At 38.7% G+C, this 13,369-nt stretch overlaps 1 protein-coding gene across 1 annotated transcript in view; it reads left to right on the forward strand.

The window, feature by feature from the left end:
- SGMS1 (sphingomyelin synthase 1) overlaps positions 1 to 13,369 on the forward strand; it is a 104,907-nt gene that overhangs the window by 84,713 nt on the left and 6,825 nt on the right. The window lies entirely within an intron of this gene.

Raw genomic sequence — 13,369 nt, forward strand, 5'->3', positions numbered from 1 at the left:
AGAGCTGAAAAATTCACTCTGGATTTTTAATTTGATCATATGAAATTTTGGATCTCTTTAATTTGTATGTCTCCTGTGGCTCCTTTCTTTCCTAAACTTACGTATGTGCCTACAGAGATAGCTCATTTCTTACTTAACTTTTTGCTTTATTTTTTTATTTTTTTAAATTTTTTTATTTTTTGCAACACACTATTTCCTTACCTCTGGAAGAGCTGTCATACAAAAGGAATGTTCTCAACATTCCGCTCTTCTCTCTCAGCCATCCTGCCTCCCTGCACTCTCCTTCTTGCAGTTTCTTTCGCCCTTCCAAAGAAGCCACCTTCATATCGTTTTTATTGTCTGTGAAAGCTCTCAAGCACTCACCTGTAGCTCCTGGGTTATAGGGAATATCTTGTTGTCATTGAAAATCCAAGGATATGGACCCTTGCTGGGAGCCTGGCTTGATAAGCAGCATGTTCTCAGCAGTAAACTGATAGTTTAGAATATTCACCTAAGTTTAATTCAACTCCTTAAAAAAGTCTGTGCATTGGGAAATTTTGCTACCAAGGGGTAGGTAGATGTAGGTTCTGGCCAAGCACATGTTGAAGATGGATCCAGTATTGAGGGGCCGTACCATGTAGACTTTTCTCCCTACTCTGGTTCTAAACTTGTTTCTTCTTGAGGACTACTGTAGCTCCACCAGTTGCTGGCAAGCCCATACTTGGTGAGCTGTTGGTTCTTACAGAGTCAGCTTGAGTCATCAACATATCTAACCAAAATTCTTTGCCTAAGAATAGCTTGTGGGTTTTCTTTGTAAACACAGAAGTAGCAGCAGGAACTGTGCACAAAAGCCAAACTCAAACGTGTTGCTCATTTATTGCGTTGCCAGAAATCCCAACTAGGGCCATCATTCTATGAGAATCTTCTGGAAACTAGAATCTTAAACAGTAGGAGGTGAAATATTAGCACACCTTAGAAAAAAATACTAGTTAAAACTCATTAAATCTAATTACTTATTTCGTAGAATAAGACTCTTGGAAGAAAGGATTTAGAATACACTTTTTTATTCTGAAAATTTTCACGTGTATCCCAACTGGTATAAGGAACTCCCATAAACCCAACACTCAGATTCAATAATTATCAAGATTTGCAACATTTGTTTCCTTTCTTTTTTCTTTTTGAAGTATTTAAAACAACTCCCAGGTAACGTCATTTCACCTCCATATACTTTAGTATGCATCTAAAAACTGTAAACATTTTAGTACAAAACCATAATGCTATTGGTGTTCAACAAAATTAATAGTAATTCTGTGATATCAGCAATTACAAGTTGATGGCATATCCTGATTGTCTTAAAATGCTTTTCCTTTTTTTACGGTTGGTTTGTATAAATTAGGGTCCAAAATCTTTATATTACATTTACTTGTTCTCTCTTTTAAGTCTATAATCCTAGAGCAGTCCTTTCTTCCTTTCACCCCTCTGCCAGTAGCCTGTAGACATTAGATTAATAGTCCTACAGAATATCCCACTTTCTGGATTTATCCATTTGTTTCTTTGTGGTGTCAAGTGACTTGTGTCGCTCTATGTTTCCTCTGAATAGAAAGTTGGCTCTGCAGACTTAATTAGATTCAATTTTAGCTTGTTAACAGAACATTTGCCAGGTGGAATAGAAAGACTTCTGAAGCTAGGCACAAGAATTGGGAAAGGCTTCGAAGGTTTGGTGCTGCCTCTTGGATGGCAGATCAAGCTTAAGAATTCAGTGGTCAGCCAAGGGCTAGAATCCTCCACTGAGAACGAGTATCTGAAGACAGAAAAGGGTGACACTGGAGAGAAGCCTCAGAGGACAGCTTTGCCTACTTTAGAATCATACCTAGGGCTAAGGGAATCAGAAGTGAGAGGAACCTTATTAAAAGTCACTCAGGCCAAAGTTCTGTTTGATGTCTGAACATCATCGCCACTGAATCTTCAATCTCTCTCTGAACCATTGTACAGAGAGGGAACTTATTGCCCCTGTAAAAATGCAAACTTACCTAATAGTAAAAAGAACACTAAAGTTAAGGTTAAGACAGTCTTACACAGCCACTTACTAGCGTTGGGCAAGTCATTTAACTTTTCAGAGCTTCAGTTCCCTCCCTAAATGGCAAAGCAGAGCTAATGATGCTTTTTGAAGTCTGTCTTAAGGAGTTATAGGTGTGAAAGGAGACAGTTTCTAGGAGTTCTGTGGGTGTAACATGCTATACAGAAGTAAGAAGAGGACTTAGTATTGTCATCATGCTTCAACCCCTAGACTCTTATTTATCCAGTGAGAACTGATTTAACAAACGTGCATTAAGGACCTACTGTGCTTTGGGTGCTAGAGTATGAGGCATGAGGAAGGTAGATATAGTTCCTACCTTTGTGGAAAACACCTTAAAATCTGTTAGTTTAAATATGTAACTTATGTAATAAATGTGTAAAATGCTGTAATAAGGGCCTCAAGCTAAGCTACTGGCTCTAAGGATGGATGGAAAGGAAGAAACAGACTTGAGCAATATTTAAGAGACCAAATTGCTACAACTTGATAATAGATTTCATGAGAGGAATGAGAATAGGGGAAGATTCCAAGGACTGGATTTTACACTGGTATAATGACATGGTATAGAGGAAATCAGAGTTAATGAGTTGGATTAAACACAGAGTTTAAAGTATCTGTGAGATATCTAAGTAGTGGTGTCCAAGATAGTTAGCAATATAGTCTAAAGCTGAGGGAAATATCAGGGCTGGAAAATAAATATTTGTGAATCATCATATTCTGTATGGTGGTTAAAGCTGTGGATATGGATGAAAAGGCCCAGAGACAAGATACAGAAAGCACAATGCTTCCAGAATTGGATAATTCTATTATTTGAGACACCAATTAAGGCCTGTCACTTGGTGGATACTCTGACAGTTACACAATCATCACTAAACTGTAAGGGAGGAGAGTTGAGCTTTAGAATATGACTTCCTGCTTAATACAGTCATGTGAACTTAAACTTGGTTTCACTATGCCATTAAAATGCCGTAATTGGTGTACTTAATGCTTCCCTTAATGCCAGTACTCAAAATGTGCAGCTCCTAAGAAAATGTTCCAACAAGTATACAGTAGTGATTATAAAAATTGGTCTTATTGTTCATTCACTCGATGGCAGTATACTCTTCACAAAATGTAATCTCTCAGAGAAATAATCATCCTATGAGATGATCAGGTTGTGAGGAAAAGTAGGCTTCCCATAAATGTTTCTGCAACAGTAATAAGCCACTGGGAAAAGGAAGTGAAAAGAGAAGTGGATGTGTTCAGTTTCTAGATTGCAAATTTCTGGCATATGCCATGGTGGTATACATGTGCATGGCTTACACTGGAGGCTGCCAAGTTTTTGATACCTTGATTAGCCCATGTTACTCTCATCATAGCTCCAACGACTGTGTGTTCCATCCTGAAAACAACCTCTTCTCATCTTGCTACAACTGTTTATGATACTGGTTTTTTTAGAAAAGGGGCAGAATATTTGAGAATTCTTTGGTGTTCTCAGCTTCCTGTCAATAAGGTTTTTCCTGTTTTAACAAACTCCTTAAAATAAAAAATCCCAGATAAACAGGCAGCCTAATGCTAATAGAAGAGAAGAAATAACTTACACTGTTTTCGACTCTCATTTTAATAATCAGATGAGTTAATCTAATAGTGACTAAACAGTAAAAGGAGATGCATGTTTGGGCATGTTTTGTGGTCTCCATGGTGACCTTAGATTTGAAAACCTTTGAGAAGAGAGAGAGTACATTAAGACAGGGACACTCAGCTGGCTAGTGCATTAATCCAATATGGAGTTTTCAGTGAAATGATTCTCTTGAACTTGAAAAACATGTTTTGTTTTGTTTTAATTTTTGCCTCTGACATAAGTGAACACAGCCCACTTTTGGACAGGGTTATGTCTGGGTGGCATCTGAGGTTGATCGCTCAGTGGATCAATATAATACAAATGCAGCAGCAGAACAGCCTTCATATTCTTCTCTGCCACTGTCAGCTTTTCTGCAATGCACAGATTAGAAGGATGAAACCACCTCCTTTGACTTGCTGCCGAGCTGTAATGTCACAACCATCAGCCTAAAGGGTCCCTATGCTGGCACAAGTTCAGTCTTATAAGGCAACAGACTCATTGCTCTTTAGGATGTTATGGCCTTCTTCAGTTCTTTCTTACTTTCCTGGGTAGCAGTTAGAGTATTCCAGGTGCCCTCTACACTGACAAAGTTTGATATTCTGATTAGCTCCTGCTAACCTTATCAGTATTTCAGGATATGGCTTGTTTTCCATTACCAAAATAACTTCCTGCCATCCTGTTGGATGGTGTGCAACTTAAATTGTCAATGCTTGATTTTGGATAATTTTCTACTTGTCTTCCAGTTTCTGATTGTCATTAAAATTTTCCTTTTCATTTGTTCTCAATTCTTTTTTTTCTACTTCTTGCATAGACTTTCCAGTAATGTTTCCCATCCTAAATCTGTTCTTTGCTCTTCCTTTTCTCTCATTGCTGCTACTCTCTTCCTTTTTCAGTGATTATAGATAGCAATGTTCTAAATAACTTCTCTCTGTCACTTAAAAAGAGATGTTTTCATTTTAAATAAACTATACATTCTTTATAGACATATTGAAAGACTACAAAAAGAGGAAGATTTTAAAACCACTCATGACCCTATCTACTATTAACAATTCAGTATATTCATTCCTTATATATGCATTTTTTACATGATTCTGATGGTGCTGTCTATGCATTTATTATTCACGTCTCCTTATATTTAACATTTGATGTATGAATTTTTACATTATTTTATAAACTCTAGCCTTTCTAAAGGCTTTCTTACTAAAAGGAAGACACCACTTTCCCAGAATGTGAGACAGGCAGATTGTTGGTGTGATTTCATTTGATAGTCAAGAAGCTTGTTTGTTTCCTGAGCAAACGTTTCTAGAGAACCTGACCTGTGTGGGCATACTGGTAAATTTTGAGGACACACAATGTATAAGACAAGTGCCTTCTCCCTCTGGGCATCTAGAAGCTGTGAAAGAGACAGACATGTAACCCCCAGATACCCCTCTGACTCCCTGTAGTAGATTTGCAGAGTCATTTACCATGGATGCACAGACACCAGAGGCACCTCTGCTGGGAGCATGAGCTGCCCTGTGGATGTGCCTCTGAGCCCAATCTCAAAGGAGGAATAGGAGTTTGCCAAGTGGAAATAGAGGGAGGAAGGGTTCCAGGTGGAGGAAACAACGGGTATGGAAGGGAATTGGGGAATAAGGTGAAGTTAGATGTATCTGGACACAGGATCTTATGGAGCAAGTGGCCAGAGATGACTCCAGACAGGCAGTCAATCTTGTGGGCAGATTTTAAAGGGCCTTGACACCCAACTAAGGAGTCGCAGTTCTATCTATAGGCTATAGGAAGCCAGGAAAAGTTTTAGCAGGGGCATTATTTGATCACATCTGTCTTTAGAAACATCTCTGTTCATTGATAGAGATAGTAGGGTGTTTGGGAGGGAAGGAGGGAAGTAGACTTAAGTAGTATCAAATTATATACACCTGTTTTGTGCCAGATATGAATTTAAATGTTGTGTTTTTATTTAATTCTTATAACAGTGAGTGGGAGAAAATTGCAGTTGGCTCAGAGTTATGTGACCAGCCTAATGTCTCATAGGTACTGAGTGGCAAAGGCAAGAAGACTAGCCAAGTCTCTGTTCTTGGTACTCACGTGAGGGAGACGGATGATGCTTCTGCATGGATTTCTGAATTAGAGATGAGGAAGGCCTAGACCAGGGCAGAGTGGGAGACATGTTTGGGAGGCACTGGGAAGGTGAGAAAGGTGATCCAAATGGCAGAAGCCATCTGGTATGAAGAGGTAACCAGAGTCAGAAAGCATTCACTGGGGAATTCTAAAAAGTCTCAGAGCTGATCATGTGTGACTCTAAATAACTAATATAGAGCTACTAATCATAAAACTAATAAGAGAAATTTTAGAAATAAAAAATTACTATTTTGCAACCACTACAGTAATAATTCAAGAATTATAATTTAGAATCATCACTGGATGCTAAGGCCCTTGTGTGAAAGGTTGGCGATCATAATAATTACATAATTTAAAAAAATAACAGATTGCTTATTAATTATAAAGGGGCATAGGTATGTATTTAGTGGAGAAATACAGTAGACACTCGCATAGTCAAGTGAACAAACCAGTAGACGGACAAATGACATCAGGTGCTTCTGAATGTGATGCACTGAGAGGGATACAGCATCATCTTGGGAATATTCCTGCCAACAATGTTTAAGCTGGATTTAAACAGAAGGCAACATTCAGATAAAACCAAATCAAGCAATATTCTATAAAGAAACTGGATTGGACTCTTCAGTGTCATGAGGAAAAAAAGACTGATAAACTGTAGTAGACTAAGAAGAAATCAGGGCATGATAAGTAACCTCAATGTGTAATGTGTATTCTCTGATTGGAACCTAGACTGGGGAAAGAAGCTCTAAAGGACATTGTTGATACTATCAAGTAGTTTGAATATGGACTGTTTTTGAAGTATGGTAGTATTATATAATTGTTAAATTTCATAAGTGTGATTTTAGAAGAGAATGCCCTTGTTATTGTGTTTAGATGTGAGGTGTTTTAATTTATTCAACTTCTTCTCAAGGGACCCAGGAAAAAAAGTGAGAGAAAGGAGAGGAAAATATGATACAATCTTGATAATTAATGAGCCGAAATGAAGTGTGTACAGGTGTTCGCTTGCTACTTTTTCACATTTGTAATTTTTCAAACTGAAAAGCCAAGGGCAATTTTTTTTTTTGTTGTTGGCAAATCTCACTTCCTGACCAGGTAGGTAGACTGAAGGATCCTCCAACACTTAAAGGAGATGTGATTTTGTTAAAGGGAAATCTTGCCTGACTGAAATGCTGGATTTCTTTAATGTGACAAATGAGAATATGGATAATAGAAATCCATAGCTGACCTTCATTTAAGATTTTATCAAGCCTTTGATAAGTCTTCTGGTTAGAGACTACAACAAAATTTAAAAGTTTTTTTGCTGGGGGAAGGAGGGGCTGGTGGGAGATTGGTGTTTTGTTGCTGATAATTGCTTAGAGACACCCCCTATCCCCAAAACAAGTCTGCTTAGTATAGGCATTGATGAGTACATTTGAGAATGGAAAAATGTAGACAGCCAGATTCTTCACAGCCGAGTGAAGGGAAAAGTCTATTTTAAAAGTTGTATGTATGAATTCTAAGAGGAGTGAAATCTCTTGTACTTTAGATCAGTTGTGGTGGGCATAATATTTGTGGGTAAAAACCACATCTTTCCAGGAGTGGAGTGATTACTATATGTATAGAGAACACATAAAAGTCTCTTGAGTGATCAAGAGATGGCCACCAGTGAGCGTCTGGCAGGGATCTATATTTAAGGAGAATCATCCAGATTTCACTTGCTGGCTGTTAGGCATTGAGTTCTCCCTTAAGAACCCCCCAAAAGATGGACCTAACTTGGACTGTTAAGTAATGCTGCCTGAAATTTGTATAACACTTTATATTTTAGCAATCACTTTTATAAACATTGTCTTGCTTTGGTGGGTAGAGGTTGAGGATGAGAAAATGTTCTTGCCGTTTTACAGGTGAGAAAACTGAGGCTAGGATGGTAAAATGGTTTGTCTAGAGCCACCTGCATGGTAGCCCAAAACTGCAGTTTGAAGTTGGATTCATGCTCATTGTTGTTCCTATAAAAGTGCGCTTGGAGACCAGTATAGCACAATATAAAGCAAGGAAAGTTAAAATCAATTGAGAATGCTTTGTTTAAGAAGAGAGAAGGCAGAAAATGTGCAATTGGTTTGTGAAATAATTCCACAGAAATAATTTTTATAGGCCGGGCAAGGTGGCTCACACCTGTAATCCCAGCACTTTGGGAGGCCAAGGTGGTGGGTTGCCTGAGCTCAGGAGTTCGAGACCAGCCTGGGCAACACAGTGAAACCCTGTCTCTACTAAGATACAAAAAATTAGCTGGGTGTGGCAGCATGCACCTATAATCCCAGCTACTTGGGAGGCTGAGGCAGGAGAATTGCTTGAACTCGGGAGGCAGAGGTTGCAGTGAGCCGAGATTGTGCCATTGCACTCCAGCCTGGGCAAGAGAGTGAGACTGTCTCAAAAAAAAGAAATAACTTTTATAGAGACAGGGGAGCTTGATTTAAATAAAAACTATACTTACAAAAAATAGGTAGTTAGTGAATAGTGAATAAATGCTGTTTTAGCTATTCAATTGCGTATTAATAAATAACATTTAAAATTGGTTAAATTTCATTAGAACAACAACAAGAACAACAAAATTAAACCTGGAGAAATTGTCCAGCCTTGGGTATTGTTCTTGTCATTTGGAAAGGTGTTTGCAACAATAGCAGGTGTTTCCCAGGGACCTAAAGGCAAGATTGTTTAGCTCAGAGATAAGACATTTGGACTCTGAACCCAACTGAGTCACTCTGTGTGACCTCGTGTACTGGTCAGTAAGCCACTCTCTTAAATGGGCATAGTAACAACTACACTCACCAACTGACAAGCTTGTGAAGATACAGTGAGATAATTGATGGGAAAACACTGCTAAAATGTTGGAATCTGTGTACAAACAAAAGATATTATTTTATTTTGTAAAACTACCCTTAAGTCCTGTTTTTACTGACCAACAGTAAAATAAGGCAGGAGAAATTGTAAGAGGCAGCTCTGAGCCTCTTCATTGCTGCTTTGAAGTTTAAAGCATTCATCACACTTTCAAACACATTACCTTCCCGGTGGGGACTACAAAGTCAGGCTAAAGGACATTTCATAACTTAACGATAATTCTGCTGCTTGATTCCTTTATCAGGTCTGGTCTTTGAGTGTTTAAGAGCAGCATTTTTGGCATTTCATGGATGAAACGAATTTTCTGTTCATCAGCACATGGTGTTAGCGTTGAAAAATACTTGAGGAAACCTCTTTTTTCATAGCCAAAGGCTCACTGGTTCTAAGTGTCACGGTTAGGAGGGCTGTTACATGCCAGTTGAAATTGTGGCAATAGTTTTGCTGTTTTGGGCCACTTGGGAAGTTGATGTTGAGGGACACCACAGTGTGTAATGTGTTTCTCAGCTGCAGGCTGCTGAAGATGCAGATTGATGAGGATTCTACCAATCCTCCTCCTGATCCTGTTACTTGACTCCTGTATTGGATTTGGTCTTTGGTCTGAGTGTTTAACAGCAGCCTTTTTAGCATTTTGTGGATGATAAGGAATTTTCTATTCTGGAGGAAGACTGCTCTTTGGGAACAGAACAAAATAATTTACCTTAATAGGAGGGAGGGAGGGACTTTGAGAAAATGTCTGGCTGTTCATGGTAGTTGGAATAGTATGATATTACTTCTGCAAGGTACCTAGGCTGCTGAAGGGAAAGTTCCTTTATATGTATCAAGTTCCTGGTTTATCCAAGCTTGTGAGAGCCAAGCTGTGCACAAGGCAGTATATAGTTTTGTAAATAGCACGTTTAAATAGAGGACTTGGATTCCAGTCTCGGCTGCAACACTGGAGGCCTCCAGCAGATAGGGTCTGCCGTGCTGACTTTCCTGGGCTGCTCTAGGCTGCAGCATTAGCGATTGTCAATGCTTATTTTAAATCGCATTTCTGCTCCTTAGTACTCACTTTCAGATCTTCAACAAAGCTATACCAAAGCTGTCAAAGCTATGAAAGCCATTAATTTGTGCAGCATTATTTGATGGGTTTTAGTTCTAGGTTACCCCCTTCCTCCTAGTGGGGCTGAAGTGCAGTCAGTGCCCCTGCTCTGCAAATGTAGTTAGAAAAAGCCAATGCTCTATGCCATCTGCAAACTGAACGATGGCAAACTGACTGTCATCAGTACATTATGTTAGCACTGAAAAAATACTGGGAAACCTGTGTCTTTCATAACCAAAAGCTCACTGGTTCTAAATGTACTTGATAGTGTGTCTCATTCAAAAGCCTTTCCCTCTTCCTTCTGCTCTTTCTTTCTGTGCTTTGGTACTGTGTAAGTGATTTGGCCAATTTACCTAATTTCTTGGTAGTTCATTAGAATTTGAAGAATATTGCCTGTTTTTACTGGTTATTGGTTTTCTGTGACCCTGGGAAACCATAATGCACATAGTGGTGTAGATATGAGACTTTCTTGTCACAGCTTTGTAGTATCCACTGAAAGTTTTTATGTCTCCCTTAAATTATCTCTGCTTTCAAAAATAGACATTCAAAAGCTACTGATAGGCAAGGTTTCAATTCCAGTTATAATGGAGTAAGCACACTCCATCTTTCTTTCACACTGAATGTAGCCAAAAACACTGGGCAGAATATATGGATCAGCTATTTGAGGAATCAAAAGCAAATGATAGCAGGCAGATGGAGGAAGGAAACCAAAATACAAGGTATGAAAGACCCAGTCCAGAGTTTCCTGTTTTGTTTTGTTCTTTTCTTTTGTTTTTTCCATTCACATTTCCTGCCTGGATTCAAAGGCAGTGCACATCCCAGAATTGCACTCTGGGTGCAGACAGAGCTCCAAGGGAACCCCTCTCTTTCTGGCCAAAGGAAAGGAAGGGAAGCCACACCAGGACAGAGACTGGAAGAAATCCTACCAATTTCTATGCTAACCCTGTTAACATTTAATATGTTACATTCTAGACTTCTGTGCATAGTGTTTGTAAAACAGTTATAATTATACCAAACATTGTGTTTCCTGTTTTTTTCTCTTAATAGAGGAATATGCTTACAATCTAAACTTACTATACAGTCACTGTAAACTTATTTTTAAATAATTTGGTAAGCAGCTGTAGCCTGGTTCAGGGCTTCTCAAATCTTAATGTGCATTTAAATTACCTTAGATTCTGGTTCACTGGTCTACCTTGGGACCTGAGAATGCATTTACAGCAGGCACCCCATCTTGCCAATACTGTCCCCAGAAAGACTAGGTTTTGAATGGTTATTTAACAGTTCCCATTTAGGTTGTTTCCAGTTTGTGGCTTTCTTTTTTAGAGACAGGGTCTCACTCTGTTGCCCAGGCTGGAGTGCAGTGGTATGATTGTAGCTCACTGTAGCCTTGAACTCCTAGGCTCAAAGGATCCTCCCACCTTAGCCTCCCAAGTAGCTGGGACTACAGGCACATGCCACCACATCCAGCTTACTTTTAAATTTTTTGTAGAGACAGTCTCGCCATGTTGCCCAGGCTGGTCCCAAACTCCTGGCTTCAAGCGACCCTCCCAAAGTGCTGAGATTACAGAAATGAGCCATCACACCCAGCCTGTTGCTTTTGTGATTAGTATTACGGTGGGATATTTTTGCACATAGAACTTTTCTTCATATTTGGCATTATTTCTTTGATAGACTCCTAGAAGCAATGTAACTGGGTCAGAAGTTATGACTGTTTAAATTGCTGGTAAACTGTTGATGATTATTTTCTCAGAAGATTTTGCCAATGATAATAAATATATTCTTCCCAAATTGTAGATGAGGAAATCGATGCTTAGAATGGTTCAGCTGTATAAGGTCACACAGCAAATCATTCGAAGAGCTGTGATTTTACCCGCAGGTATCTGTTTCGCGGCCTGCTCTTCTCCTGCACTACTTTGGAGACAGCCACTGCTTCCCCCCATCCCCTCCATTTAAACAAGCCTCGCTGTCCTTGTGCTTGCCTCACCATTAGCTCACTCTTTTTTCTTTTAAGCTTTGCTAATTCAACATGGGAAAAATAGCTCCTGTTATGTTCATTTTTATTTATATTTGTTTGACAGAGTTTATGCCTCTATGTGGTCACATCCCTTGTCCTTTGATAAGTTTTGTTTCCCAAGTTGGTCTTATTTTACTTGATTTCTCTGTGCTGTGTAAACAATACAGATATTAACTTGTTTCTGCTGCAACTGTTTTGTAATTTGTCTTGTATTTTGTTTGCTTTTTTTAAACATAATTTAAATTTTTCTTTCTCTTTTTCTATTTCTCACTAAGCTTAAAGAGGTTTTCCCTTTGCAGAAGTTTGATAAACATAGGAAGATATTTTTAAAAGGAAGCTTAGGGGCTTTAAGAGTACCTGTAAGAAATACAACATTAAATTTTTGCCTTTTTCCTCAGTGCCAGGTTTACTTCATAATTTCTCCTTTCTGCCCAAACACATTGTTTCACCACAAAGATTTTCTTGCTCAAATGAGAGGACAAAGTATGGGTAATGCTGCCTTGAGAATATGATTTATCATTTTTAAAACACAGAGGGAGTTTTAGAAGGGCATTATGAAATAATGTAAAATGAAGAAATACCCAAGCTTTTTTGCCATAATTTTCTTCTACATTTTATCCATTGTTATAACAGAACTAGACCAAACTTTTAATTTGAAGCTTTAAAAAAAATTGTAATGTTTATGCAGGCATGCAATTTAAACACTAAAATGGTTCTACACAACTCGATGTGAAAAAACAGTAGTCTCCTGGTCCTGACCCCAACAGCGCCTTTTCCTATTTTCCTTCAACTCTTTTAGCTGAACCTTGTGGTATTTAACTCTATGTCGTTCACTCTTTTTTTTAGATTTTTTAATGCGTTTACTTTTGTGTCTCCATGTGACATGAGATATTGTTACTCTGTAATTTTTGAATATAGGCATTCTCTGTTACTGACTTCTGCTGTAGAAGGCAAAGCTTTAGTGAGTGTCCTGTGACTCATCCTTCATGATCCCTACCCTCCGACCCCATCTCCACTACGCACGTTCAAGCTTCCTATCCTGTCTTTGCTGTGCAGTTCTTTGTCCTTCGTTTAGCTCAATATGCAGTGCTTACATTATTACAGTTCTGTAAATGCTATTCATGGCCAAGTCATGTCGTTTCCTAGAATTACTTTCCTTCTCTGCACAACATTTTGTTTCCTGTAGAGTTAGTAATTGCCTTGGTTTTTTACTTTAGTAGTTTTCTTTGCACTTACTCACCCCCAAGTTATGAAACTCCTCTCGATATAGCCAGAGGCATTGGGTATTCTGTTGGGCTCATCTCCATGATGACATCCCTCCAGAGCATTCTGGCTGTTTGCTTTCCAGCCCAAACTTGTGAGCTACTGCGCAGTCCTTCATCTCTCCTTTTTTGGCATCGTAGTGAGTCCTGTTTCTTCTTTTCTCCATGTTTACTCCCTTGTTTTGGAGACTGTACCCTCTGTGATTCCTGGAAAAGAGTATATAAGTGGTAAATATTTTAAAATCGTGTATATATGAAAAAGGCTTTAATTTGTCCTTAGTTTATCCTTCAGTTTATGCTTAGTAGTAATATGGTTGGGTACGGAATTCTAAGTGGGAAATCGTTTTCCCACAAAATCTAAAGACATTTTCTC

Source organism: Symphalangus syndactylus, chromosome 4, assembly GCF_028878055.3.
Source record: "Symphalangus syndactylus isolate Jambi chromosome 4, NHGRI_mSymSyn1-v2.1_pri, whole genome shotgun sequence".
NCBI classification, from domain to species: Eukaryota; Metazoa; Chordata; class Mammalia; order Primates; family Hylobatidae; genus Symphalangus; species Symphalangus syndactylus.